This window comes from Asparagus officinalis, chromosome 8 (genome assembly GCF_001876935.1).
Source record: "Asparagus officinalis chromosome 8, Aspof.V1, whole genome shotgun sequence".
NCBI lineage: Eukaryota > Viridiplantae > Streptophyta > Magnoliopsida > Asparagales > Asparagaceae > Asparagus > Asparagus officinalis.
Genome location: NC_033801.1, coordinates 52,504,353 through 52,529,678, shown reverse-complemented (window position 1 = coordinate 52,529,678; position 25,326 = coordinate 52,504,353).

Here is a 25,326-nt window from a genome sequence, read left to right as displayed (position 1 = left end):
CGTCGTTTTGGTCATTTTGTCACCGAATATTGTTTGATTTGAAAAGAAAATCACGTATTTCTAAATGTTTCTAGTAGATCGCATATTTTTTTAAATGTGATGTTGTAGTAGGTTGGAACCATCTTTAGTCAAAATTTTGTGTATGATATTATCAAAAATCTTTCTAAGTTGCAATTATGTTCCAATATACGATCTATTTATTGTAAGAATTGCATTTCTCATTGCAAAAAATGAATAAAAGATAAATCTTTATTTGGCAAAAATAATTCCCCGTTTGCATGTATGCTAATTAGTCGCCATCATAAGAATATAATGGATCTCTTTACATTACAAATGAATTGCATTATCGGATAGGGTTTAGTTAAAGCGTAATATTAATGTACCGTGTTAGTAACGCGCTTGGGAAAGTCAGTTCCTTCCATCGTTAATTTCCATCTCGATGCCTTCGCCCTTCAAGAGGGTTCATTATACGACTTTTGTCGAAGCTGGTCCGTGTATCATACGTATGACTCGGACTTTTGTAGTCCTTTATGATGGTAGGGGTCTCGTCGCTTCATCCAATGATCGCCATCTTACGAAATAATCCGGACGTTATCTGGTTGTACAATAAGGGCTTTGTTTGAAAGCCTCCTGCCTATAGCTGATAAACTAATTTGATAACTATTTCATGTGCTTCGGGTTTCTATCTGCTAGCGAAATAAATGATAGTTCAAAAAACAAAACCTTTCATATTAAATTTGATTATTACAGAATGAATTTGAGATTAATTTTCCTTCGTTTCCTGCTTCGGCCTAATTCCAAACTTACGATTTGTACAAGAAGTTTGAAGCTTCACAAATATTGCTTGGCTATATCCAGGTGGTCAGAGATTTTTCACACACATTTAAAATAATAATACATAATGTATAATCCACAAATATGAATACTTACTAACAATTACTCTCTCACATACTATACCCCGGCGCACAATATCCTCTTTGCGACTCAACGCTATTAGGTGGTGTCTTTGTATTATTTGAATTTATTCTTTGCCATCTTACGGGTGTATCTTGTCTTCAAATATTGACTTTGAAAAAATTTACGCATATGAAAAATAAGTATGTAATGTAATTATGCTTATTTGATCTCAACACATAGTATGTGTGGAGATTTTTGGCTATTCAAAAGACTTAGGTTGTAAGCAAGAATTTTACTTCATTATTGCACTATATCGAGGTTACTCATTTTGTAGTATTAAAGTACAAGGCTTGAAATGCACCGATCATCCCTGGCGTTTATTGGTGTTTATCTCGCAAAATCATGTTTACCAGTCATATTTGATTGGGCTCCCTTTCGTATGCCTTCGCCTCTTCTATCTATGATTAAACCGTTATGGAGGCGTAGATAACATTTGGCAAGAGCATCTTGTTCGAAGCACGCGGTCTCGGTACATTTGGAAGTATGACGCTTTAAACATATATCCAATCATATAGAATGATAGCATCTCAGGGCTCTCGCAAATTTAACATACTGCGCGTATTCTGTTGCATAATTGGGGGTGCTGAGGTAGAATTGGGTGTAGGGGCTCGCATTCGCATCTAAAAATAATTATTGGGCACGTTGCATTATCAGAGAATTGGGTTTTCAGTATGTAGAAGAAAAAACGCATTGGGGTTTTTCGGTAGAATTAGCCAAATTGAAACATACTTTTCACTACATGTATTATCTGTTGTCTTCTGATTTGTATGCTTCGGGTAGAATTGGTAATAATCTATCATATTAGTCTTTAGTCCGGCGGACTTCATCGTATCTCAGATGATTAAAGTTATATGTTTGTGCTTTATGGATGAGCTAATTTTTCGAGTGCATTCCAATCTACCCGCACAATTAATTATTAATCCATATGATCACATATTTTTAGTACCATAAAAAAAAAAAACTACAATGATAACTACAATGTTAAAAGCTATCGTTTGATTCAACGTTATAAAATAATACCAAATACACGTAGACAATAATACTCCTTTACGTGATATTGCCATTTTCTATATTGTAATGATCCGAAAAATAGTCTTGCATATCAATAATGGTATATGGTCTCGGACACATGGCCTCAATATCTTGCTAGATGAGCATGATTCATGATCTCACTTCTGAAGGCTCACGTTGTTGATTGTGTGGTGGCTATAATCGATGCTTGAGATATTATGCAGCCTGTCTCTATATAATACGCCTATAAATCTTATGTCGAACTATCCCCGCTTACTGATTCTCTGTAGCCACATACGTCCAGCGCTGTCGAGGAGTGGTAACGCACTGCATAATTCACAATATTCGGCAATTTATTAAAATAAGCTAATTCAAATGAAATACAGGAATTCATGATATAAATACACATCCCTCGGCATGCAGCTTTAATCTTACTTGAAATGCTGGAAATAAATATAGTACGCAATCATGTGATCGTTTTTTCCACATTCCTGTGCATTATATGTGTTATCCAATGCTAATAATTTAGTTTGGTTTCATATCACAAAAATGTTTGTGGTGTCATATTTCAAAATGGCTTTCGAAGTACATGAGAGCTCAATCTGTATTTCATAATGACATATCAGAAGTAAATGAGTGTTCTTCTCTCAAATTGAATACTTTTCAAAAACTGGTTTATATTAATTGTGAGTTCCTCTAGTGCCATATTTAGCGTATCTCATGGAAGGCTAAAGTTCTTTAAGCACATTCCTTCTACTTTCGAGGGCCTATAATCCACTTCAACCATATGTTCAGTTTCTTAGCCATTGGGCCTCGAGTATTTCATAATGATCAACCATTACAGGGACGCCATTGTCTTTGAGTGAAGGGGGGGGTGGAAGTGACCGATAGGGAGGCAAGTAATTCACGGCACTCCTAATCAAAATCTTTAAGAGCTAAATATGGGTTTAACTATCTTCAACCCATTCGGGTAAGTGGAAAAGTATTGGTCTCAGGCTCTCTATCCACTTGCCAATTACTGTAGCAGATCAGTAGGGGCCAAATCGCGCGCTTTATCGCGAAGGTATGAACAAGTCAAGAAAGGCTTTCACTCCGTCCTCCACTCGTTCTTGGTCGTTTCCACCCCTCTCTAGTGCTAAATGTTTATTGGCGCCTCATTATGGTTGTCCCTAACTAAGGTGAGAGAGACGGCGACACAATACATTGGAGCTTAGATGTCATTGAACGGCTGCATTGTTCTGTCTAGTATTATGCCAATAATGCGATCATTGACCTCGAGAAACTCCTCATCTGTAAATTATTAGACCAAATTAGATATTTTGATATATCTAGAATGTCACATAATTTTTACTGTAAATGCTAAAATATTACAAATATAAACGTAAAGTATATCTCTGAATTACCTTTCTTTGGATACAGATTGTTTATTCAAATATGCTGAACATCAAGAATAAGCAGTAAGATTGAGCCATTCTCTGGTCATAATAAAGACCTATAACTTTAACCTTCGGCCATGGAATGCCATGTGTTGTTGATGACTCAAAAGATCGGCTCTGCTAACAACAAATTAATATATTTACCTATCCATTGATTATAATTATCATGTTGTATCATATAGTAATTCAGTTCTCTATTTATAAAGTATTATGTTGTGTTTGTAATAAGATATATTAATAAAAATGAATATAGTAAAGATCAAACAAATTAGTCGCTATATTAGTTTTGTGTCTAGAAAGGGAGTGGATCAACAGATGAATGGCCTCCATGAGTATTCCGCGGCTGTTTTGCACAAGAGTATCATATAACAATTATATTGTGCCATTGGAGGTTCGGCACGGATATACCTGCTGAAGTTGCTACAGCAGAGCTGGCGAATTCCATATTGTTAGATCCTGGTATATCGCAGCTTCACTGATTTGCAACACAGAATCGCGTGTGGCTATACCTGCTTGTCTCGGTCTGAAAGGGTGGAACTATATGTGTCGCATTATATTCCAGGCCATACTCGACTATCATCAGGTGGATTGAACCTCTCACCTATAATGTCTTTTGAATCGTGAGCTCGTTGGCAATTACCTAAGTTTTTACGCGAACGGCAATAAATCAACGCCTATATTGAGATGAGAGAATTTTTGGCTTGTGGGAATAAAATACTACCCTCATGTTACGGCTGTTAGACATGAAGCGCGTACCCCACCCCCTATATAAGAAAGATATTTTTTGGAGTTGTGGTCCTACTCTACATCTCGCGCAGACACAGTGCAATCACATCAAATAGTATTTCTAAGGCAGATACACGCATCTCCACCAATCTTGATACAGACCAACATTAGATAGATACGTTGAAATAACAGTATTTGAGCATAGATCATATAAGCTCAACATAATTCTCTATCAAATGGACAATTTTATTTAGGTGTGATCGTGTATAGATCCAGTCTCATGAATACGCCTTTGTTGAAGTATGCGATAATAGATATATAGAATCGTTGCTTCGGCAACAAAGATTGTATGGGCATATGCTCTGTGCTCTCTTTAAGACGCCGTTAAGCTCTCGGAGCTAATTAGTCGTCATCATGCAAAACCGCACACGCCTCATCCTTAGCTAATGTCGCCCGATGCTCGAATTGAGCTTCAAGTTTATTTTCACTCCAATTATGTGCAATCTAAATGAGAAAGACTTGATTTTCTCCCTGGGCAATGTTCATACCACTAAATGTGTCGGTCGTCAGAGCTTTTATATCTCATGTTGTGGTTAGGGATCACCTGTGCTAAGTTGCACATACACAATACAAAGATTTTGCAAATTAATCTAGCGTGTTTTTTCTGAAATTTCTCTTATATGCCTTAAAACAATATTCGATGGTGATGTGGTGCAGCTATAAACCTCATGTAAGCCCTTATATTCCTTTCATCCTATCCGTAAATAAAGGTAATTATTCTTGCGCAGGCCTTGGAATCCAGCTTGTATATAAGTCAAACCAACCACTTCAACTAGACGTATCCTCCACTCCACGACTAGCAAATGCTATGAGGAATAACCCCATTTGCGGCACTACACGTCGTACACAGCACAGCCATCACAAGTTTTGCGCCTTCGTACTATATCCATATATAATGTGTATATAAGTCACTGCCTCATAATAGTACGGCCGACCACAGTGACGCCCTTAATAATAGCTATAATAGACGTAAATGTGCATCCAATAAACACGCGAGTGACTATACTCTCCATATATTATATTATATATAATACCGGTGCAATAATCTACTGTCGTAATATTTCGTTTCAGTACCCGGATTATTTAGTATTGATAGCTATTTACAAGATATCACTGTGTGAATGTAAATTTCAAATAAAGATTTTCCCTCAAATTCACATAAATTAAAAATTTAGCAGTCAACTGACTAGCTTTTCTCCTGCAATCATAATGCTTATATAATTAGATATATTTATAATATATATATCCTATAATATATCTATATATATATATATATATATATTATATATTTTCTATATAAGTTATATATATATATATATGATATTTATGTTTAATTTGGTTTTATAGTTTTCAACAGTTTAAATATGAAACAAAATGAATATACATTGGAAATACTTATATTGTTTCATGTTTATATATGCTTGTTTATGATATTCATGATATCAAGTTTTGCTAATCATTTTATCGGTTTTGGATATATTGCAAAACATGTGTATCTCTGCAAATATATATATTCCATGTGTATCTTCGTCAAAATATTATATTCTTGTTTATGGACTTAACAATCACGATATACATCTTTTATAAGTCTATAAAAATGTTTCAAAGTTGTGTTTATGTCAAAACATCAAATTTCATATATATCAACTTTTTATGTTTTGGACATACTTGTAAAATACGTGAGTTTTCACAGTTTGGAAATGCAATTTGAAAAATTTCTTTGTTTACATGTTTATATTCATATATACAAACATTTCTCCAAGTTTTACTAATTTTGGAGTTGTTTTGTTATTTTCAATTAAATTTACAAAAACGAGTTTTTAGCATTTTTTTAGAAACTATTTATCTATGTTCAAACATTTATTTCTCTCAACTGGGAAGAAATTTTTTAGAAATTATTTACCTAACATGTTCATATACATGTCTAGAACATTCTCTCAAAATATCAAGATTTTTGGAGTTGCTTTACTATTTTTAATTGATTTTTCAAAGTCAGATACGTAAAATTCCAAAACTATCAAAATCTAGAAACTGCCTATGCATGTTTTGCTACAGTGCCGGTCGACCGCGGTGAACAGTGCGGTCGACCGCCAAGTTTTCAGAAACTCTTTTTTGTTGCTGTGAACAGTACGGTCGACCGGGGTGGGCTCGGCGGTCGACCGCTACAGGCTACAGTACCGTTGCACAGTAACGGCTAGTTTTCCAGATTGTACTGTTTTAGGGTTTTTGGTCTTTTTCTTTGTGTTTTCTTGGTTTTTGGGCTTTGTTTCTTTATCCTATATATACCCCATACCATTTCACCTATGACTCAACTAAGAAAATGTTTTAAACAAGTTTAAAGTGTTTTAAACAAGGGTTTAAGATTTGTTTAAGTTTATTTAAAAAGCTTTTAAGCATTTGTGTGTTTGAGTTAGTGAAATCAATTCCACAAGAGCTTTGAGGAAATCATCTATTGGAGTTTGAGAAGTCAACTATTCTTCCTCTACTTCTTAATCCATTGACAAGTTTTCTAAACTCTATTTCTAGCTCTTTTATATATTTGATTATCATTGTTATTAAGCTAGAATTATATTGAGTTTAGTTTTGATTTATTTTATTTCTTTGTACACATACAAGCATTGAGCTTATTGTATTTGCATACATTGTGTAATTGGGTTGTGGGATTATGTGACTTAGAAAGTGAGCTTACAATTCGTTCTCATCCATTATAGAGAACAAACACTTTGTATTTGTGCTTAATTTGTGAGGTTCACTTTGTAATACACTAGTACACCAAGAGGAGTGTGTGGTGAGAAACGGGGTCATCCCAAGAGGAGTGGGGTTGGTAGTAATACCTAAAGAGAGGTTGTAATTCATAACACTTGAAAGAGATACGGGCTAGAGACCAACACTTGAGGTGGTAGTTAGTGTTATTACATTGTGAGTGTGGATTGTAAAGTTTTCGGTTAGCTAGAAAACTGTATTGTGAGGTGTAAATGTTTTTCGGGTAAGCGTAGAAAACTCGGTGTGATAGTGGAGATCTCCTCGAGATGAGGAGCGGGGACATAGGTCGTGGGGACCGAACCTCATGAACATATCGTTTGTTAGTGATTACATTGGCGCACTTATTTTTATGTTGATCATTATATCGCCTTTGTCAATTGCTTATTGTTTATATTGCCCACTATCTTGTTTATGATTTTTTCACCCTTGTGTTAGTTTATATATCCTTGCATATATTTCACCATATACCTCTTTGTTAGGATATATATCTCTTCATATCACTTATCCTTGCATATATCTTATTGTATATCATACTTGCTAGGATAATTTTTTAATAAGTTTTAATTGGCATTTAAATCGGATTAGATTAGCATAAATCCTATTCACCCCCCTCTAGGCTTCTTTCCTAGTGGCATTAGGGTCTAACAATTTTCTCCCCTCTAACAACTGCAGAAAAGGGACAGAGGCATCGGTAGTACTAGGCGCCGACATCAAATCAGGACGGTGAAGGACGATCCATACCATCAAGTACGTATACGGAGGCTCAACCTTTACGTAGAGAATATCGGTTGACGGTTTAGAACCCACATGTGTAAAACCATCAACCAAATACCTAAGCCCACAATGAATGCCTGTAACCATTGCCGGATGTAGAGAAAGATCCTTCTTGTGAGCCAACTGAACGGCGGGGAGGAGGACCTCAATAGGCAAGGCATCAGAGAACTGATATGGAACGTTGCACTTCTTCAACCAGAAGGCTAGATAGCCCACTAGGAGGGTCTTAGGCTGAATAGGCTTTCGTGCATGGCAAAGGAACTTTCGACATTTAGTCCCCGTCAGAAAGGAACCCTCAACACTAGCAGTTGTAAATGAACAAGCGCTGGCTTTCTCAATTAAGCCATTAATGGCAGAAGGTGTCAAAGGAGCCAACTCACAAATGGTCTCGCCCGAACTGCTCTCCAAATGCTGAAATAAATAATTAGCAAACTGCTTCAAGCTGATCTGCTTCTTCTTCTTCGACAGAGGACTCATGCTGACTAGGGATGTATAATAATGACACGTAATGTCCCAGAACGTATTATACATGTTGGGGGAATCTCTCTTCAGCTGTCCCAACTGTAAGTTAGAGGGAAAATACTCTTGATATGGGCAATCTCCCATTGAAAGACCAGAAACCTTGTGCATCTCATGGAGAGCTAACCCCAACTCCCCACTGCAATTCTGAAAAGTGTTACTATTAGGATTATAAAACTTCAGCAATGCCAAGAAACGACAGCTGCTAACCGGGAGTCCGTACATAGTGGCTCATATAGGTGTATACAACCCACTGCGCTTTAGCTCACTCTTCTAACATCCCAAGACGTTACCAGTCATACGAGTCCACCACTTCTTAGGCGGCAAAGACGACCAACCAAAACATCTGAATTCCTTCGGGGGTAACCTCCTCCCAAGCCTAGCCAGATGATTCCTCATAGTATGAGCGGTTACCGACACCTCTTCCGGTGGCGTCATATCAAGTCCCAGAATCTCCGGTCGAAGGCCACGAATATGATTATACCCATCACAACCTGGGGTCTTATGATGGGAAATAAACCCACAATGAACTGGTCATGGTCATCTGTAAGATTCCAGGACATCTATCGCCACACAGCCTGCGTCTCCAAATGAGCAAGATAATGCTGATGGGGAATAGAAGGAATGTATAAAATGCTCCCATCATCATGATTCAACCAATGTTCGTCATCAAGAGTCAACTTAGCCGGATCCTCAACATGCTCCCCGAATAAATAATCCGGCTTCTCTAAAGCCTGGGTAGAAATGGAATCTTCAACGAAGGCAGCATCGGTAATCAGCTAGCGTAATGAACGGCAGCCCCCGTCTCGTATTAATCGATACACCTCTTCAGGACGACTCTCGTTGAACTAAGGGTCCGACCAATAGCCTGCCTATCAACATTAATAGTGAATGTCTCCCGGTTGCTACCAGTCATAGCATGAGGTGGAAAACCTTCTACGGGGAACTCAACTGTGGCAACACAAACATGGAATCAGAAAATTATTCATAAATTATACAAGGGTTGAATTCATCTCACAAGCTAGCGAGATAGAGTCGTTCATTGGGTGATTGGCGAGACGATTTCGAGTGTCCTACATAAGAGGGGCGGTATGCATCATCACGTAAACAACATGGTAATGTACTACGACACACGCAATGTAATACAACACGAAATCGCCCCAACATGCCGAAAGACGTGAACTGGCCAAGCAAAACACGTCTTTTGAAACCTCAATCCCCGCAAAGGAGGACGTCGGTTCCTTCAGAATGACCCGCGAAGGGGCCAAACGAGGGCATGATAGAATCCAAAATCATCCTAAAACCTCAATCCCCACGAAGGAGGACGTCCGTTCTTCCCGAATGACCCGCGAAGGGGCCAAACGAGGGCATGATAGAACCCGAAATCATCCTGAAACCTCAATCCCCGCGAAGGAGGACGTCGGACTTCAATCCCCACGAAATAGGACGTCGGTTCTTCCCGAATGACCCGTGAAGGGGCCAAATGAGGGTATGATAGAACCCAAAATCATCCTGAAACCTCAATCCCCGCGAAGGTGGACGTCGGTTCTTCCCGAATGACCTGCAAAGGAGTCAAACAAGGATACGGAAAGTGTAAAAGCTCACCCCATAAGAAGAAGCTACGGGAGCCTCCCTCTCACTATGCTAAGAAGATGAGCGGCTCCTATGAAATCGTGGTCGGCGCGAAGACATGGTTAACCTGCAACGACAACCAACCGATTAGGTACAATCATAAATACATGAACCCGAAAATTAAAAGGGAAATTATGAACTTTGACTAAAATCCTATAAATAAAATGAGCTTTTATAGTTGAAGTCTAATTAAACATACGGGCTCTATGCATGCAAATAATGAGTTTAATTTGTGTTTAAAGCCCTCATAATCAACTTTTTGGATAAAATACCCAAAATACCCCTCATGTTCGAGGCTAAATATTAGTCATGAACACGTTCGAATTTGGCCAGGATCGAAGAGAAAAACCCATCATCCTCGACATCACAAATTTTGGCCAAACCCCTTTTAAAGCTCGGGCATTTTGCAAAAAAGCCCCTTTAATCTTTGGCCAACTTTGTAAAAACACCCCTCAAAGTTTAGGCCATAGATACACAACTCAAACTCCTAAAATTTTAGAATTTTTGCAAAAAAGCCCCCCAACAATTTTTTGGCCTTTCTGCAAATAAACCCCTCAACAATTGGTGGTCTTTTTACATAAAACACCCCTCAAAGCTTTGGCCAAATAGGCACACAATCCAAGCCCCAAAAATTTCAATCCACTTTTGCACAAAAACCCCTCGAAACTTTAGCCCTATCTTACACAAAAGCCCCTCAAAATTTTGGCCACTTTCGAAATCCATCATCAAGATTCAATCTTTGCATTACATACCTACACTACAAGAGTAAAGTTTCAATCTTTACTTTCAAACTAGGAATTTTTAGATCAAAATTAAGTGTGCAATATAGAGGGGATGAAGAAAATAGCTTACCCAAATCAAGAGCTTCCAAACCCAATTCAAAAGTCCAAATCTTGAGCTTGAAATTGCAATGAACCCTAGCTTTATGAAGAGTGCATTTTCGGCAAAACAAGAGAAGAAAATCCGAAATTTTATTAAGGGGTTGATGGGTTTTTAAAAGCAAGAGTTTGGATGGTTTGAGAGTTTTTGAAGAAGAAAAAATGGGTTTGGTGGAGGAGTTTTGGATAAGAGGAGGAAGGAGTTTAGGGGGGAAAAAATTCTTTTTGAAATTTGGGAAAGAGGGGGAATGAAAGTACTACAAAACGACAAAAAAAAGAAAGAGACATGGGGTGTCTCAGCCTAATGACCGAGACACCCAATGGTGTCTCAGGTTTAGCCCGGGCCCCAGGTGTTTTTTCATGATTTGATTTCGCCCAATTTCGCCGGTGACTGGTTATTCTGATAAAAATCAACACCAAACAACACCAGGCGATCCAAAACCCTAAGGTCAACGTCGGTCAATGCATAACCCTAGGTCAATGCCAGTCAACACGTTGTGACAAAAAGTTAACGTCGGGCGATCCGAAACCCTAAGGTCAACGTTGGTCAATGCGTAACCCTAGATCAACGCCAGTCAACGTGTTGTGATAAAAAGTTAACGCCGAGAGATCCGAAATCCTAAGGTCAACGCTTGTTAACGTGTAACCCTAGGTCAACGCCAGTCAACGCGTTACGATGAAAAGTCAACACCAAGCGATCCGAAACCCCAAGGTCAACGCCGGTCAACGCGTAACCTTAGGTCAATGCCAGTTAACGCGTTATGATGAAAAGTCAACATCGGGCGATCCGAAATCATAAGGTCAACACCGGTCAACACGTAACCCTAGGTTAACGCCAGTCAAAACGTTGTGATAAAAAGTCAACGTCGGGCAATCTGAAACCATAGGTGAACGTCGGTCAACGCATAACCCTAGGTCAATGCCTATCAACTTGTAACCCTAGGTCAACATTAGTCAATGTGCTGTGATGAAAAGTCAACATCGGGCGATTCGAAACCCTAAGGTTAATGCCGGTCAATGCGTAACCCTAGGTCAATACCAGTCAACGCGTTGTGATAAAAAGTCAACGTCGGCGATCCGAAACCCTAAAGTCAACATTGTTCAGAGATAGTCAGTTCCGAGTCAACTTGATGACACGAGCCAAAATTAATTCACCAGTTTTTGATTCGAGACTTCGACGACGGCCAGGCGATAAACGTAGCGCCGAAAGAATCTTAGCTATTCATATTGAATAAACTAAAAATCGAAGGAGTCAAGAGTCAAAGCTAACTACAAGTCCTCTTACACCGACTAAAGGTTAGACCGATCACATCCAAAGTATTTCAGGCTCCTCTATAAAAGAAACAAGGCTGAAACACTTTGGAGGGGTATCTGTAGGAATCAAAAATTACCTATAGGTCCCCGCACATAGCTCGAGACAGAGAGAAGATGATGAACGTTGCTATCCAAGTCACAGAAGCTTATTTGACGATGACAATCACATGAAGTGAGTCAACAAACCATGCGAAGCAACGGAACTTCAGAATAACGGAAACACGAATGGACTGGGAGCTCCGCATCACTTATGAAAGATGAAGCACCCCTTGTGTCCCATCTACTTCACATGTGATTCAACCATGGGACCTTATAGATCTCCTCGTTAACTTTCTGATGCATCCTGAACCACATAATTCAGAGTTCAGACGATGAAAATATGGCAAAAACGGACGGAATGCGTGAAACCAAGTTCAGGACAAAGTTTGGCCAAGACACCAAGTGGTTTCTCAGCCAATGCTTGATTGAGACACCAAATGGTGTCTCGACCAACATTGGCTAAGTGGTTACAACTAAACATTTGACAGATTTAAGTAGTTTTTCGACCGTTAACCATCTAGATTTGTTCTAACTGATAAAATATCATCCAAGAACGTGGTTAAGTGGTTACAACTGAATATAAGAGTGAATCAGTCGTTCTTACCCAAAAATAGGTCTCCTGAAACCTATAAATATAGCCCTAGGGCCTTCATTTTTTTAAATCTAGAATTCTCGAGCATTAGCGAAGCCCCGTTGAACGTAAAACTGAAGGAGCATGAATTTCAAAAGAGAGGAGGAGATCAGATCACCATAAAGAAGAGGAGCTTATTAGATCTACATGTCCCTGTCCTTTGCCTTGAGATTGCCCCATTACGGTGATCTCAAGAAGAGTGATTATCTCTCCATTGCCAAGATAATTGCTTCGGTTTCTTGATTCCTTCATGAATCGACGAAGCTCCGGATCTGATCTGATTGTTTGGTGGTCTACGGATATCAATATCCCCGTCACAGGCCAAGATCCTACGCAAGCAGTGGGCGATAAACATCCGTTGTGCTGTTTGATGAGAGTTGTACTTTTTTGGTTTTCATTGTGTAAGGGTCTTATAAAAAGACTAATCATTTTATTTTCATTATAATGTTCGAAGTTGTAATGAACATAGCAATGAATAAATCAACTTTCTCTCCAAACAGCTGATCCATGGCAATTAGCAAACCCCTTTCATGTTAAGTCCTTGTTGCTTGACACCGAAAATCCCCAATAAGTGTTTTGTACAAATTGACATTCCCACTATTATTTGTACTCCACTCCAACTACTTATTTGGTCAAACCTTCCTATAGTTAGAACCAAAGCCAAAATCTCCTCTCGATTCCTTCCATGAATGAGAGGTCCACTTTTAAAAAACAGACTTCACTTTTGATAAAAGAAAGGCCTCCACCCAAGTTGAACGATCAAACCTATAAAAGTTAGGGTCATCTCAATAACCCCCACCTGGTCAAACCATTAAATCTTTCCCCTTCGGTCAAACTTATAAAAGTTAAAGCTGAGGTCAAAATTCCATCTTGATAAACAAGAAATTCATTTTCAGATTAGGTAAACAATCCTATAAAAGTTAGGATTATCTAGATCTTTTCGATTCTTAGAGTGGAGATCCCACTCTTAGTTTTACCTTCTAGATTCTCAAAATGGAGATCCCACTCTTAGTTTTACCTTCTAGATTCTCAAAATGGAGATCCTACTTTGAGTTTCTTTTACAGCAGGAGATAGAATATAAAATTTTTCCTCTCTAGTATCGGGTTCGTCTTTTCTCCAAGAGAAAACACAATCTCTCAACATCAAAAATTTATGCCTTTCATGCATGAGGGATTTTATCTTGATCCCTAATTAGAGATAAGTCTGTATCTAACACATGTTGCCGGATGGTCCATTCCAACGACAATGAACAAGTCTACGTATTCAACATCGTAGGGACAAAAATCCATGCCTTTTCACGCATGGGGGACTTTATCTTGACCTCTAATTAGAGATAAGTCTGCATCTAATATATGTTGTCAAGTGGTTCGCTCCCGTGAAAATGACCAAGTCTACGTATTCAACATCATAGTGACAAAAATCCAAGCCTATCAAGCATGGGGAACCTTATCTCAAATCCTAAACAGAGATAAGTTTATGCCTAATATACGTTATCAGTTAGTCTTTCACCATGAAAAGGACACAATAATCCATCTCTAGGGAATATTATCTCAATCCCTAATTAAAGATAAGCCTACGCCTATAACGCGTTGCTGGGTGGTACGTTCCCGTAAAAGTAATAAAGTCTATGTATTTAATATCATAGCACTAAGTCTAAAAGAGTTTATTCTTTTAGCATAACATTACATGTAGAACGGACTTAGACAATCTACATGCTAGCCCAACTCAAACGGTAGTCGGTAAAGGCTTATCAAATCTGTTGATAGGTGAGGGTTAGTCAAAAATCCTATTATGCTTAGATAAATAGCTTGCAACAAAGGATTCACTCTCCTAGCTTAGAGAGCTTCTCTTCACAAAACTTGTACAAGCTCCACCTTCAAATCAGCTTCAACAGTCATTGACGCACCAACTTCATAAGTTTTTCTCGTGACTTAAGCAACTTGGGGTAGCTTCAGAGATAGTAGCTGTATCAGCACTAACAGCTTGTCTTACAATCAAATCTCACACAAAGAGCTTAACCTGGCAATTGTCCAATGCATTCTCAGCTTGCTCTTTCCACACTCCGATGAGTATATGAGTATAAACTGATTCCCCAGGCTTAAACACCTTAAAAGCTTAATCTGTATAGACTCTAGTCAACGTATGGGTATAAACTATATTCACACGAGTCAACACCAGTTAACGCATTACAAATAAGAGTCAACACCAGTCAATGCATTGCAATGAAAGTGAACGCCGGTCAAAATGTTGCAAATGAGTGACAATGCTGGTTAACATATTGCAACGAAAGTCAATGCCGGATAACGCATTGCAACGAAGGTCTACGTCGGTCAACACGTCGATGATTTTCACCAAAATAAGGCTCAGGGTGAGATTCCAGGTCAAAAGGATAATCCTGAGGAGTTCAATTATGATTCAGATATGAATTCCTGACGAAGATGATCAAGTTCAACATCGATTCAACGACACAAGCTAAATTCAGAAATCAACAAACCAACTTAAGTTTAAGATTTCAAAAACCGTCAGACGATAAATGCAGCACTGGAAAAATTTTAGTTGTTCGATAAAATACTAAATAGATTGAAAACTGAAGAAGTCAAGGAATTGAAGGTTGGGTGTATTATATCCAAAGTATTCTAGGTTCTTTTATAAAAGAATGAATTGAAACACTTTAGAGGGGGTATCTGTAGGTGTCAAAAATTGCCTATAGGTTACCGCGTGTAGCTCTAGATGAAGAGAAGGCGATGAACGTCATCATCTGAGTGCAAGAGGATCATTCAATGCCATGAAGAATCGAACGAGCGCTTGAAGTGAGTGGGTGAAGCGTACGAGTCAATAGAACACATGAAACGGCGAAACGGCGGACAAACTACCTCTTGTTTTGTAGCTGTAGTGTGCACCCATGTGCTAAACACCAAGAGTGTTTCAAATCTGATGTGAATCACACAAAGTGTTTTGCACTTGCGAGACACCAATAGTATTTTACACATTTCAGCCATGATGTGATTCGATTCTGAAGAAGCTCAAAAAACAAAAGTTGTAGGTATCTTCTCCATATTTCCAACTCATCTTGAATCACTTCATTTCAAGATAAAAAGATAGAGTTAGAAACAAAATACATGAGACAGTCCAGACTATTTCGCATATTACTGTCTCGTACATTTCGGCTATGATGCGATTCTATTCTGAAGAATTTTAAAAGTCAAAAGTTATAGATATCTTCGTCAGCATTTAAACGCATTTTGAATCACCTCATTCTAAGGTTAGACAAGAGAATTAAAGCTAAAACACCCGATACTATGCAAGCTATTTTGCCTAAATGGGCGAAACACACATCGTGTTTCGCCCCATGGGCATAACACACATTGTGTTTCACCCCCAGGAGCGAAACACACATTATGTTTCACCCCCAGGAGCGAAACACACATTGTGTTTCACCCCATGGATGAAAAACACATGGTGTTTCACCCTTGGTAAGGCTGTTTTGCCCGTTCAGCCTCCCGACGACGCGTTTCTCGATAGATTTGAGGATTTCGTTCATTCCAGAGCTTCTCCAACTAACTTGAGGCTATCCTTAAATGTGGGAGAGTGGTTATTAACTGAATATACACTCTTATCCATGAACACGGCATCTGAAGCCTTATAAATACCCTCCTTCATCATTTGTGAAGGGGGCTGATGGGTGACTGATCAAGGAATCAAGAATTTCGAGCTTGAGGCAAGTTGCTGACCCTGTGAGAGGAGGATCACAAATTTCAGATCAGGAGGCAAGTTCTGGGTGAGTTCTTCAGCATAAAGAAGAAGAGTTCGAGAGATTTGCGGCCCCTTTAGCCCTTTAGCCATTTCCTTGGGATCGGACATTGTTTCGATCTTGAGAAGAGTATTGATCTCCCTTCGTCGAGGGATTTACTTTTGTTCTTGTGTCTTTTATGATATAAGAACATCGATCCTTTATTCCATTCAACTTGGACTTGATTTCTTGGTGGTCCATGGACTAACGTGTCAGCGGCGCATAAAAAGTTCTCACGTAAGCAGCGGGTGATAAACGTCTGCTGCGTGTATTTCTAGGAAGTTATAACTTTCTTCATTTTATTTGTGTAAGAGAAGTCTTATAAAAAGTCTCACTCTTTTGAACTTGTTGTAAGTCGATAAACAATTGTAACGAGTTCCACAATGAAACCAATTTCTGACGCAAACAATGCTCATTAAGGGACAAGGATTCCTAAGTAAACTGGTTTAAGTTCACTTAAATTTGTTGGTGTCTAAGACAAGGTTTAGGGGTTGCGTAAAACACTCCGTAAGGAATGATGTACTTAATTAATCTTTGATCTTCCTCTAGGACTATCCTTACATGACTAACCGACCGAGTAAATATTGATCTTTTCACTAAAGGAGTTTTTGGTAAGGAGCTGGTCTAGCTGAGGTAGGCTTAACCCTAGAATTTAGGGTGATTGACAAAAGTGATTGTTTTGATTTATTTTAGTTAGGTTTTTCTTTTTTTCCTCCTATTTGTCTTATAATATTTTATTAAAAAAAACTCTAACTCTTATTATTCTTTTAGAAAAAAATTACAAAAAAAAAGAAAAATAGAATTTGTTTTGGTGTATGCGAACTTGGATTAGGGATAATACCAATCGTTTAATTCGTTTTGAACTAAATGAAGAAATGGCTAATCAACCTGTTCTCCAAGATATGTGTTATCCAACTAGGAATGTAATCCCTTCTTGTATTAAGCTCCCTGAAGTAAATAGAACTAATTTTGAGCTTAGACCGTATTATATAAACATGCTTCCAAAATTCTTAGGAAATATAACCGAAGAAGCTTATATCTTTATTTCTGAGTTTGAGGAAGTGTGTCTTATGATTAATATTAGAGAACTATCTAAAGATGCGATCAAACTCTGATTTATTCCATTTGCTCTGAAGGACAAGGCCAAGAAATGATTGTATAGCTTACCCACAAATTCTATCTCAACTTGGGATGAATTTGTCACCGTTTTTCTAAAGAAAAATTTTCCTTATCCACAAAACGGTTAAGCTAAGAAACATCATCATGAACTTTAAAATTGTCTCAGGAGATCCATTTTGGAAGTATTTTGACAGATTTAAAGACCTTCTTATCCAATGTCCTCACCATGGTCTCGAAAAATGGTGATTGTACCAAATAATCTATGAAGGATTGGATTATTCTTCAAAAACATTATCAGAATCGATGTGCCAAGGGGATTTCATGAAGAAGAATGTCGACGAAGCTTGGAAATTTTTAGAGAGTCTATATGAGAAAACCATACAGTGGGAAGACTGTGATGACAGAGTTGCATTAGTTCCCCAACCTAAATCTACTGGTCTTTCCTTAGAGTCGAACATTACCTCCAAAGTAAAGATGACGACAATTCTGCAAAGGCTAGAAGCCTTAGAAATTAAGGAACAAGCTCTAGCTCAAATCAATCAAATTTCTACCCCAGGTTGTCACAACTATCTTTCTTCTACCCATGTTTTAGAGGAATGCCCTCTCTTAGGAAACACCCAATCATTAGAACAGATAAGCGTTACATTCTAGTGTCCTAGAAATGATCTGTTTTCTCCAACATACAATTCGGGTTAGAGAAATCACCCTAATTTTGTATGGAATCAAGGAAATCCCTCAAGAAATCAATTCATTCCCGCTTCAAACCAGCAGCGTCCTAGAGGAAACATTGTTCCGTTCAATATGCCAAATAATTTCCATCAATCTAATCTACCATTTCCAAACCAACAGCCTTATCCTCATCAACCCATAAATCCTTCAGGTCCTGACCACGAAAAACGTCTTAGTATCTTAGAAAAGGGTTTATAGGTTATGATAAAAGATTCTACACAAACCACCAACATGTTGACACCCTCATCCACCACTCTGAATTCCATCATGCCAACAACCAGCCGAGTACTCAACTCAAACACTCAAGCTATAGCCAGGAAAGAAACCCAACTTGGGCAACTAGCCAATACCATAAGCGAAAGAGAGAAAGGAAAATTTCCAAGCCAACCTGTTATCAACCCTAAAGACAGTGGATCTAATTAAAATCAACCAGCCCATGTGAATGCATTTCACACTTTGCGATCAAGAAAACAGATAGACAACTAAGTTAGAATGCCACCGGATCAAACCCCTTCTCCCATCCAACACACTCCTTCTGATGAAGTGACTCCTTTCGATGACCAAGAAGATGAACATGAGATTGAGCCTGATCTAGGTAGGTATAGGCCCGTTGCCTACTTTCCAGACATACCCAAACCTAAGAAAATCTTAGAAACTTTTAAACAAATTAAGATCAACATCCCTCTCTTAGACAAAATTGAATAAATTTCCTCTTATGCAAAGTTCTTAAAATACTTATGCACTAAGAAAAGAACCACTAATGTCCCTAAGAAAGTCTTTTTAGCTACCAACCTGAGTGAAATATTTTCAAAAGCCATGCCCTTGAAATATAAGGACCCTGGTTGTCCCACAATTCCATGTGTAATTGGAAATACTCATATTGATAAGGCACTTCTAGACTTGGGAGACAACATAAACTTTCTTCCTTATTCAGTCTATCAACAGCTAGGTGTAGGAGAACTTAAACTAATAGGATGCACCCTACAATTAGCTGATAGATCTGTGAAAATTCCTAAGGGAGATATAGAGGATGTTTTGATCAAAGTTAGAGAGTTTATTTTTTGTGTTGATTTTATTATCTTAGAAACGCAGCCCGTTTCCAACATCAAGAGTCAAATCCCATGGAATATGACTATTGACCTCAGTATTTTCAACCTAGGAAAGTAGTCCAGTGATCCATTTGATCAACCCATGGAGGTGAATTTTATTCAGGGCATATCCAGTTAACAACACGAGGGAGAGTGTGAGTCAGATTCTTATTTATCTGACTTAATTCTTGAGGAGTCTTTTGATGACAAATTAGGGTTAGATTCGCTGGTCAATCATATATCTACAATTGGCTGGTAACATGAACCCTTGGAAATAGAGCCCCAAGTCCAACTTCGCCCATCAGTTGAGGAACTGCCTAAGTTAGAGCTTAAGACTTTACCCGAAAATCTAGAGTATGCCTACTTAAGGGAGAATGAGACTTTACTAGTTATCATTTCTTCTGATTTGACAACCAGTCAAAAGGAAGCTCTCTTAGATGTCTTAGGAGAGAATAAGGAAGCCATTGGGTGGATCATGGTTGATATCAAGGGGATTAGTCAAACCATTGTTCAACATCGAATCCATTTGATAGATGATGCTAAACCTACTAGAGATCCTCAATGTAGGTTAAACCCAATAATAAAAGAAGTTATTAGGAAAGACATTCTGCAATGTCTTGATCATGAGATCATTTATCCAATTTCTAACAGTTCATGGGTGAGTCCAGTCTAAGTAGTTCCAAAGAAATCTGGGATCACCGTGATCCAAAATGAGGCTAATGAGCTGATTCCCACTCACATCCAAACTAGATGCCGAGTTTGCATTGATTATAGAAAACTCAACTTAGCCACTTGGAAAGATCACCTCCTTCTTCTATTAATTGACCAAATTTAGAACGCTTAGCAGGACACGAGTTCTATTATTTCCTAGATGGATATTCAGGTTACAATCAAATTCTTATCACTCCAGAAGATCAGGAGAAAATCACTTTCACATGCCCCTATGGAACATTCGCATACCGACGGATGCCTTTAGGGATGTGTAACGCACCTGCCATATTCTAACGTTGCATATTAGTATTTTTTCCGACATGGTAGAAAGATTTCTTAAAATTTTCATGGACGACTTTTCCATTTTCATTGACACTTTTTTAGAATGTTTACATCATCTTAAATTGGTGCTATCACGGTGTAGGGAGAAAAATATGACTCTTAATTAGGAGAAATGTTATTTCATAGTCAAACAACACATTGTCTTAGGACATGTAGTTTCCAAAAGAGGTATTAAAGTGGACAAAGCTAAGGTAGACCTCATTTCTAACCTTCATCCTCCCAAAAATATCAAAGATGTCAGATCATTTCTTGATCATGCTAGTTTTTATCGACGTTACATCGAAGATTTTAGCAAAATTGATAGACTATTGATTGATCTCTTAGCCAAGGATACATCAATTGATTTCTCCCCCGAATGCCTCAAAGATTTTGAGTATCTAAAAAAGGAGCTAACCATAGCTCCTATCATTTAAGCACTAGATTGGACTTTACCCTTCAAACTAATGTGCGATGCATCCGATTTCACAACTGGTGTTGTATCAGGATAACTGATTGATGGAAAACCGCATGTGATCTACTAAGCCAGTAGGACCCTGAACGATGCCCAGCAAAATTACTCTATCACTAAGAATGAATTTTTATGTGTTGTCTTTGCCTTAGAAAAATTCAAGACCTATCTCATCGGGTCTTTAACCAGAGTTTTCATGGATCATACCATACTTAAGTATCTTTTGATATAAAAAGATGCCAAAGAACGGTTTATTAGATGGATTCTCCTGCTTCAGGAGTTTGACGTATAAGTTCTTAATAGAAAAGGAGCAGAAAACCCTGTAGCAAATCACCTCTCTAGACTCTTGAATGCACCAACATCAAACATCCCAATCAACGAACATTTTCCAGATGAACAACTCCTACAAATCCAATATGTTCCATGGTTTGCCGATATTATGAATTAATTAATCATGAAACAAATCCCTTCTCATTGGTCTAAACAGGATAGGTCTCGTTTCATCTCCTAGGTAAAATATTTTTATTGTGATGATCCATATCTGTTCAAATACTATTCTGATCAAATTTTTAGAAGGTGTATTCCCACTGAAGAAACTAGGAGTGTTCTATCCTTTTGTCATGAGCAAGCATGCGGGGGCTACTTTGGCCTAAGAAAAATAGCTCTTAACCGTTGTCAGCTCTTTTATGGATTCATATGAGTATTACAAACTCTATAACCATTGTCAGCTCTTAGGGAAAGTTACTAAAAGAAATATGATGCCCTTACAACATATCTTAGCTATTAAACTTTTTGATTTGTGGGGTATAGATTTTATGGGACCATTTCCAAATTTTTTTGAAAATATCTACATTCTAGTAGCCGTCAAAATACATGTCAAAATGGGTTGAGGCTGTAGCTTGCAAGAATAAAGATAACAAGGTTGTTATCAAGTTTTTGAAGAAGAATGTTTTTGCATGGTTTAGAGTGCCACGAGCGATCAATAGCGACAATAGTAAACATTTCTGACCGTTCTTTTGAGGCTTTGATGAGAAAATATTCGATCACGCACAAATTATCGACTCCTTATCACCCCCAAAGCAGTGGTCAAATAGAGATCACGAACAGGCAAATCAAACAAATCTTAGAAAAAATAATTAATCATAATAGGAAAGATTGGTTTGGAAAATTGTTTGATGCTCTATGAGCATATCGTACAACATTCAAAGCCAATTTGGGGATGTCACCATACAGGCTCATGTTTAGAAAAGCTTCTCATCTACCAGTGGAATTGGAACACTGAGAAATATGGATTATTAAACAGTTGAATTTTGACTTAGATTCGATAGGAAAAACCTGGGTGCTCCAATTAAATGAGTTGGAAGAAATTCAAAATGATACATATTAACTCAAAGATTTACAAAGAGAAAAACCAAGATTTTCCATGACAATTTAATTTTACGGAAAAATTTTAGTCCAGGACAAAAAGTTTTACGATATAACTCAATATTACATCTTTTTCCTAGAAAATTAAGATCGAGATGAATAGGTCCGTTTTTTATCAAACAAGTTTTCTCACATGGGGCTGTCGAGATAGAAAATCCTAAAAATGGTTATATTATTAAAATTAATGGTCAACGTCTAAAACTATTTTTAGAATGTTCTGTACTCGGAGAGGAGGAGGTGTTGGTTCTTCATGAACCACACTATTGATAAAAAATAATAATAATAAATATTTCTTCTTTTTGTTTTATCTTAAAAAATTCCCAAAATAAAAAACAAAAACAAATGCAAACTTTGAATAAGTTCTAAATATGTCATGAGCGTTGAAAAGGAAAAAAGAAAACAAATTTTTGGCCTAAACAAATTAAAAAATATTTTCAAAGCCTATAACCAAACTATCAGCCCAAAGAAGAAAAAGAAAAAAAGGGAATAAAAGTGCGTTTGTGTCGGTTGTCTTTGGTATCGATACTCGTATTGTTACTAGCATCGATACCCGTATTATTACGGGCATCGATATCCGTATCGTTACGGGCATCGATACCCTCTACCTGTTGCCTAAACACCGTAACCAACTTCTCCCTTGTTTTCATTCCTTTCCACACCTGATTCTCCCCCTCTCTTAAATCCTAATTTCACCCACCATATCCACACAAAATCAAGAGCAACTGGAGGCATTTTTGTTTAATTTTTGGGTTTCTTCTACATCTCTTCAAGGTATAATCTCCACTTGATCTTGTACTTTCAATTTTTTTATTTTGAATATGTATATGGGTTAATCTATGGGTTGAATCATGGATGATATTAGATTATTATCATAATTGTGTGTTGATTTATGGTAGGAAATATATCAATTTGTCAATTTGAGGGTTTAAATTAGGGGTTTTGTGCAAAATCCAAAAATTCTTGGGTGTTTTGTGCAAAAACCTAAAAATTCAAACTTTCAACTTGGGTGAAGAGTGATTGATTTACAAATAATTTCAAATTGAAGTTTGAATTTAGGGTGTTTTATGCAAAAATCCAAAAATTTAATGTGGGTGTTTTGTGCAAAATCTAAAAATTCTTAGGGGTTTTGAACAAAATCCCAAAAACTCTTGGGAGTTTTGAACAAAATCCGAAAAATTCACACATTCGAATTATAACTTAGAGAATACTTGGTCAAATTGAAGTTTGAATTGGGTGTAATTATTAAGTTTGAAAATTTGACAATTTGTTATAATGGAGAAGATTGGGCAATAATTGCAAATTGAGTGTGTTTTATCAAATCCAATATTTGTAAGGTTTAGCTTATTATTGTCATACCAATATGTATTATTCGCAGATCAAGTTATAAAAAATTTAACATTTTTGGTCCTAAAGAATAATTTTAAGGAATATTTTTGACAAATCAAAAATTTGATAACATAAAATTAACTCATGTTGAATAATTTATAGATAAATTCTAAAAATAGGAATTTTGTTACTTTTATTAAATATCATTTTTTTTCTTTCTTGTTCTGTAGATCCCTCCCAGAAAGAGATCATGAGCAGGTTCATCATCCTCTTAATGTGACGCCTAGGGTTCACACAAGGCTGCAATCCAAAGTGAAACCCGGATTGTCAAACCTGCCAAGCACCAACTCCTTGCTACGACATGTTTCACCATCACAATCACTATCTCTCTAGTAAAAATAATAAATAGATGAAGGTATAGACAGATAATAATTAAAATCAAACAACACTGAAAATATACACAGAAGAAGCATAAGAAATATTAATAATGAGCCCAACTAGAATGAAGTAGATATTTCACTGAGTCTAAACTAAATCTCAAATACAATGAGTCAAATAAATCAAGTCTCGCAATAGCTGTCAAGTCTATAAAATAAAATACCAATCTAGAGTCTGAAAATAATCAACTACATGTGGAGTTCTGCAATAACTACAAAATATAATAAATAGCTAAACGGACAACTAAGATGTCCCATCAACCTACGACTCTCCATGCGCCGCACTCGCTACCTGAAAGAGGGGAAACAACGAGCATCAAAGCACTAGCGAGATCATCACTACCTCTCCTCAGGGGAATGGGTAGGAGTATATAGAAAATAGAGTCAGTACATACATATATCAAATCTTTCATATAACTCTTTATGAATGAAAAATAAATAACAAATGATAAAAACCCCAATCTCCAACATAAAGAATAATCATCTCATCTTGAACTACGTCCGAGTGATCTGCAATGATAAAAACCCCAATCTCCAACATAAAGAATAATCATCTCATCTTGAACTACGTCCGAGTGATCTGCTCTAACATAAGAGGATATCAACCTCATCTTGAACTACGTCCGAGTGATCTGCTCTAACATAAGAGGATATCAACAATTGCTAAAATAAAAAAATCTGTCGTTCATAACGGGTGTATCAAAATCTCAAAGAAAATACCCTACTCGCGTGTAATCTATCTTGAAAGTAAAGCCTACAACTGATCAATTATCTATGTGTGCATCAACTTGTGCTATAGCGATACTCTTGGAATGCTCTTACTCAATCGTTCTGCAGCAATAGGTTTTACTATCTCCCTATTCCAGATACGTGTAATAACGATACTTTTGTAATACTCTTACTTAATCGTTCTGTGGCAAATAGGTTTCATCTCCCTATTTCCGGATACGTATAGAACAACATTATTCATATGTGTCTATCAAATTAACTCATGTCTATATTGTGTCAAACTAACACAATCTAGCATACATGTACAAAATCTCGGTGTGCGTGACCACATCTGAAGTTCACCATTATCCCAGGTGTTTAACAATCACTAATATCATAGTCTATCATCATAAGGTCGAGAAATCTGCTCGACAAACCAAAACCAAGCAATATAAACATGCA